This window comes from Macaca mulatta, chromosome 4 (genome assembly GCF_049350105.2).
Source record: "Macaca mulatta isolate MMU2019108-1 chromosome 4, T2T-MMU8v2.0, whole genome shotgun sequence".
Lineage (NCBI taxonomy): Eukaryota > Metazoa > Chordata > Mammalia > Primates > Cercopithecidae > Macaca > Macaca mulatta.
In genome coordinates, this window is record NC_133409.1 from 128,715,883 (window position 1) to 128,722,725 (window position 6,843).

Genomic DNA, 6,843 nt, shown 5'->3' on the forward strand with positions numbered 1-6,843 from the left:
TATGGGCAGTTTTGAAATATCCTTTCTCTGATGATTGGGGTGTTTGTTTTTTTTCTCTACTTAGTTTTCATGATGATTCACCCAGACAAAACAACAACAAATGACAAGTAATTGAAAAAATGTTTCAACAGCTTGAAGACTAGTGAAAGAAAAAGGTATAAAACATCAATAGAGACTTGCTTTGTAACTCAGAGAAAAGCCCAACTCTGGTCTAGCTCAGCCCTGACTATTTAGAAGTCATAGGTTAAGTGTGGTTTGTCTTCCCATTTCCACCCTGACCACAGCCAGCTTGTCACAGGTGCATCATCATTTGCAACAAAACGTTTTAGGAAATAAAATCCCATTGTTGTGTAGACAAGCCCTTACAGCCTTTCTCTTCTACCTTACCCCTCCAAATAAGCAAGTAAAATGTAACCAATATAAGATGCTCAACCTTTGATCTAATTTAGTACTTAAATAATAACATTCAGTTGAGGCCATCAAATCTAGGAAATTCTAAATGGCAGCAATGTTTTTCTTAAAATTCTCCAAGCCCAGTAATCATATAAATAGACTAGACTAGCCTCAAACACAAAACAAATGGTGCCACATTCCAAATTTTGAGCATACCAGCCAGATGCCTCAGAGTTTCTTTGCGTTTTCTTTAAACTCCCACATTACTCCAAGCTTCCCTACAGATTTGTACGGCCTCCCACAACAATCTTGGGGATGGCTCCACTCTCAGTTACAGTGGGAAACTAAGCAGGATCTTTTTTTGCTAGGCCAGGTATAGACAAGATCTATGCCCTTTCCAGGCTTCAGCACTGTGCTGAATTCTATCTATATCTCTTTGGCCAGAACAGCCATCCGGCCTACTTAGATGAAAGGGAGCTATGAAAAAGGTCTTCATGTCCAGGAGGAAAAGTAAAGTTTTCATATAGCATTGTCTCTGCACAATGAATGGCTAGTCATCTTCATACCTGGTTATCAAAGGAACAAGGAGCTTCCCAGTCAAACTGCTTCCCCTCAGCCACACTGCTCTGGCTCTGATCACACCATAACAATGCTCTCCTCTCCCTTTCCTGGGTCACAAGACATGTACTCAGCTCCCCTATTACACCTTGCCTTTTTCCTTCTGAAGAACAAGCCCAGACAACTCTTGCAGACTTTTCTCAATTCAGTGCCATTACAGGTCAAGAGCGTGTATTAAATGTATTCTGCCAGCCTTGAGTGTTTGCACAAATCCAGTTCCCAACAGCCATCAAATAAACCCCTCCCTCCCTGGGTCTCCTTGTTCTTCTGTTTCTGGAATCGTCTTAATTCTTCTTGATCTAACCTCTTCTGAAAGAATGTTGAGTGAAAATTATACATCTGTGACTTAATTCCTGCCACTCTAGCCATACTAGCAGGTTCCCAATACATGACAATTTGGGGAGAAGAGAACACATGAAGAGTCTAAAAGAGGACATACACGCATCTGTTCTTAATCCCCATTAAGAGAAGAGGATTCCTGAAAAAAAGAGGGGGAAGGAAGCTAAATGGTGGTAATCTCTCAAGTTTTATTCTGCAATATTAATGAAATGTTTCCATTTATTGCAGAGTTCCAAACTGAAAAATGATTTATTTCATTACAATTCTGCATATGAGTAGCAAAGAAAATTCTGTATGCCAAAAGAATCCTTTGTTGTTTAACAAATGTTCATTAGACATAATTATTTCCCAGCCTCATGCCCCTGATTATATTCTGTCTTTCTCTGCCCTGCTCTGTGCTCCGTCCCCTAGGGACTACATCATCCAGACTCAAGCTCTTTGGCCGCACATTTTATTCATCTAACGGGAGGTATCAGAAGGAGGTCAGAGGGCAGAAGCAAGTGGTTGGGATTTTTTTTTCTGCCCTCTTCAGGCTTCAGCACTGTGCTTCTGGCCTCGGCTGTAACTCTCAACAGCTCCAGCCCAATGGCCTTTCCTCCCTGGTTCAAATCTCACCGTGCCTACGTGCCATCATAGTTTACCACCTCTGGATATTTTCCTGTTGATTTATGTTCTGCCATCCCTTTTAGAATACAATCCTTAAGTGTGAAAGTTTTGTCTCATTCACAGATGTACCTCCAGTGTCTAGAGTCATGCCTGGTGTATAGTAGGAGATCAATTTTTTGTGTGTGAAGTAAGTGAATGAGTGAATAAAACAGTAAAACCATCATGACCTACTGCTTGCTGATCTCTATTCCAATATTACTCATTTATTTAATCAACAAATACTTATTAAGCATCTACTGCATGCAAAACACTTTCCCTTACCCCAGGAATCACTAGAGGGAAGCACATTAAAGTACACAGCCATGATAACTAGGACTTTTCCAAACTAGCTGCAAGCCAAAAATTAAATTAAGACACATTACAGGTGGAAGGAGTTATGCAACCAACACTTTCCATTTCTTAAAAAAAAAAAACTCAAAAGATTGATATCTCTATAGCTATGCCCCTTTAAAATTTTTTAAATTACATACATCCTCTCTCCAATTGCCAATTCTTCAAAAACAGGTTAGAACTAGCTTCATCATTTAGCTAGTAAGCATTTATTCGGTGCTTACTAAGTACACACACACACACACACACATCATTTAAGTGTGAGTGTGTGTGTATATACATATATTCTCTCTCTCTCTCTCTCTCTCTCTGTGTGTCTGTGTGTGTGTGTATGTAAAATGTGTGGCCTTATGCTTGCATTCTGAAATTAAGAGCCATTATGATTACATCACCTTATCTCATATGAGAGCTAAACAAGTTAATAGGTAAAGTTCATTTCTTTAAACACTTATCATGGGCAGCCATGTTTTCAGAGACATGGAGAAACCCAAGAAAGTAGAGCCTACACACAAATATCCAGGGGCCTTTTTCTGACTCAAAAATGATAGATAAACAGGGACTCCTGGAAGCAGGACCCTTGCAGCTCAATCCCTCGTGCCCTTCAGAACCCCAGACCAGTCTCCATCGAAGGTGTTTCATTTCCCTCATGGGTAAAAGTACTGAGGGCAGGTCACTCAGTGCAGAGTCCTTGGAGATGGACAGTGAATCTCTGGGCCTGAGTCTTCCAGAGACATTTGGAGTGCATTAGTTCGTTCTCACACTGCTAATAAAGCCATAACCGGGACTGAGTAGTTTATAAAGGAAAGAGGTTTAATTGACTCACACAGTTCAGCATGGCTGGGGAGGCCTCAGGAAACTTACAACCATGGCTGAAGGGGAAGCAAATACATCCTTCTTCATATGGTGGCAGCAACAAGAAGTGCTGAGCAAAAGGGGGAAAAGCCCCTCATAAAACCATCAGATCTCGTGAGAACTCACTCACTATCACCAGAACTGCCCCCATCATTCAATTACCTCCTCCTGGATCCTTCCCCTGGGGATTATGGGAACTACAGTTCAAGATGAGATTTGGGTGGGGACATAACCAAGCCATATCAAGGAGAGTGAGATATTGCATAAAGAAATAAGGGGTGGCAAATTCAGCTGAAAGAAGGACTGGCTCCTGCTTTGGAGGCACTTCACAGAGCCACACTTCTGAAGATGGCAAGGGGTACTGGCGACTGATCCTGGGACAGCTTTGGGAGCCTGCTGGAGATGGCGGGGCTACAAATGGACAAATGGAAAGAGTTACTATTGGAGGGGAGTCTCCCCATGCAGGACTGCTTGTTTTGAACAGGGACAAACTAACTCCACTGAAAATCCATGAAATGTTAAGGCATTGCCAATTTCCATTATTTCCCCTGAATTCTTGCAATTAAAATCCAACTTGATAAATTAATGCCTTTGATGAAGCCATCCATTCCTCTGCCCCTGCCTGCCTGCACTGACCTTGCCATATTCTTTGACCCAGGCAGAAAATCGTTTGGCCAGCTCTTTTCCCCTCCTTAAAGTATGAACATGAAGTCTGAAAATTCAGAGCTTAAAGGTGAGAGTCAAACACCTCAGCTGGGCCGGGCGCAGTGGCTCACACCTGTAATCCCAGCACTTTGAGAAGTCAAGGCCAGCGGATCACTTGAGGTCAGGAGTTCAAAACCAGCCTGGCCAACATGGTGAAACTCTCTCTCGACTAAAAACACAAAAATTAGCCAGGTATAGTGGCGTGTGCCTGTAATCCCAGCTACTCAGAAAGCTGAGGCAAGAAAATCACTTGCCCCCAGGAGGTGGAGGTTGCAGTGAGCCGAGATTGCACCATGGCACTCCAGACTGGGTGACAGAACAAGATTCTGTCACACACACGGGCATACACACACACACAGGCATACACACACACCCGCACGCGCACACACACAGAACATGTCATGAAACTTGGCAGAAAATCAATTTAGGAGATAGTTTACCTCTTAAAAATAGAGAATAAACTTCTTGAAACATGGGAATACATCACCAATATAAATGGAAAACACAACTCCTACAGGAAGATGAATAAAGACTTGAAGAAAGAATTGCAAGGAACAACTTCATTCTATCAACTCTCTCGACTAAGAAGAAAGAAGCTCAAGGAGCTAAGAAAATAGAAAGACTAAAATTGGCTAAAGCAGAATTTAAATCCGGGTTTCCCAAGTAGCCTTGTAGTAGGCCAATTAATGTCACCCCTTCCCCTCATGTCCATACCCTAATCTCTGGGTCCTGTGCATATGTTATTCTATATGGCAAGAGGGACTTTATGTAATTAAGGTTGTGGATCTCGAGGTGCAGAGATTATCCTGGATTAACCAGATGGGGCCAGTCTAATCACTTGAGCTCTTAAAAGCAGAGAAGTTTCTCCAGCTAAAGTCAGACATGCAGCAGAAGAGGAAATCCAAGAGCTTTCAAGTGTGAGATGGATTTGATGTGCAATCACTGGTTCTGAGATACAGTTGCCCAGATACAAAGTTAAAAAGAGGCCTCTCAAAGCTAATAGAAGTTCCCAGGTGACAGCCAGCAAGGAAATGGAGACCTCAGTCCTACAGCTACAAGAAACTGGATTGTGCCCACAATTTGAGTGAATCTCCCTATAACCCATGCTGTCAACACAGATTATAGCCTGGTGAAACCTGAAGCAGAGAAACCAATCAAGCCAACCCAGACTTCTGACCTACAGAGCAATGAGATAATAAACATGTGTGGCTATAATGCACTAAACTGTGGTGATTTGTCTGGCAGCAGCAGAACTACTCACGTCCCTGCTGTTCAACTGTACTCGGGAATTTAGGGTCACATGCAGGTTTGATTCCATTTTCAAAGCAATGAACTTTTGTATATCCACCGCCACAGATTTGCCTACGTTCTCTCTCCTTAAAAGTTGTTTTATCTCTTTTTAGTTGGACTCCTATCATTTAATTGATGCTATATTTCCTCTTATTGAGATTCGATAAAATTATAATTTTTAAGATAGTATTTTTAAAATATAATGCTGTAAATATTATTTTTATAAATACATTACTTCTACTTCAGTGGACCCTTCAAAATTAGATCATATAAATATTGTATTTTTCACCAGGCATAGTGGCTCATGCCTATAAACCCAGCACTTTGGGAGACTGAGGTGGAGGATCACTTGAGCCCAGGAGTTCAAGAGTAGCCTGAGCAACATAGCAAAACCCTGTCTCTACAAAAAATTAGCCGGGCATGGTGGTGCATGCCTGTAGTCCAAGCTACTTGGGAGGCTGAGGTGGGAGAATCACCTGAGCCTAGGAAGTCAAGACTACAGTGAGTCCTGATTGCACAATTACACTCCAACCTGGGCAACCCCTGAGACCTTGTCTCAAAAAAAAAAAAAAAAAAAAATTATATCTTTAGTGAAATAGAAGGTCCATCATTATTTAAACCATCATTGAACTTTGACATGACCAGGTGGAGACATTTGAAAGAATCAAGACCATTTCTATATTCTATGAGCTGTTACTAGAAATCAATAAGATAAACTAATATTTTCTTCAATACATTTTGATTGTTTTTAAAAACAATGCACATATATACATTTTTAAAAATCTTAAACAACAGCAACACTGTCAACTAAACTTTGTAATATCTTTACTAGGCTAGATTTAAATGCATATAATAATTTAGGGTAGTTGACATTTTGCAACCATTTGTTTTTTATTTTGTAATTTATTTTTAACCTTTATTATTTCATTTAGTATATTCTTTGCTGTTTAAGTGGTTCTGTTTTATGCAGTGAAGTAAAATATTTTCCATATATATCATATATATGGAAAACTATTCTATAATTGTATTACCTAGATTTTAAAAACACTACCCTAGAAATTATAATACTATCAAGCCTCAACGACAACAAATGTATCATCAATTAAATAACAGGAGTTCAACTTAAAAGAAACATAATGACTTTTAAGTAGAGAGAATGCAGGCAAACTTCTGTGGCTGTGGATGTACAAGAGTCTAGATAGGTAGATAGGTAGATAGATAGATAGATAGATAGATAGATAGATAGATAGATAGATAATTTCTTGAGCTTTTGTTATGTCTAGCAACCTGTGAGGTGCTGGAGTTCCAAAGATGAATAGACCTTTTCTCACTGTCTCTGGGAGTAGGGGGAAGTGAAGAAGGAGAGGCTGGGGAAACAGACATGTAAACAAATTATTGCTCTATGATGTAATAACCTGTAATTACAGGGATATGCACAGAGCCTCATGAGATTCAGAAAGATTCTCTCTGGAGGAGTTAAAGCAAGGGGAAAATTCTGAGCTGATTTTTTTTAAGATTTAGAAATTCGGGATTATTGCAGATTGTGTACTGTGTTCAGAAAGCATTATAATAAAGTCTATGCCCTTGCCTCTCGAATTTTGCCAAGAAATTTAGCAACTGCTGTGACCTAATTGCCTCTTCTGTGGTCTT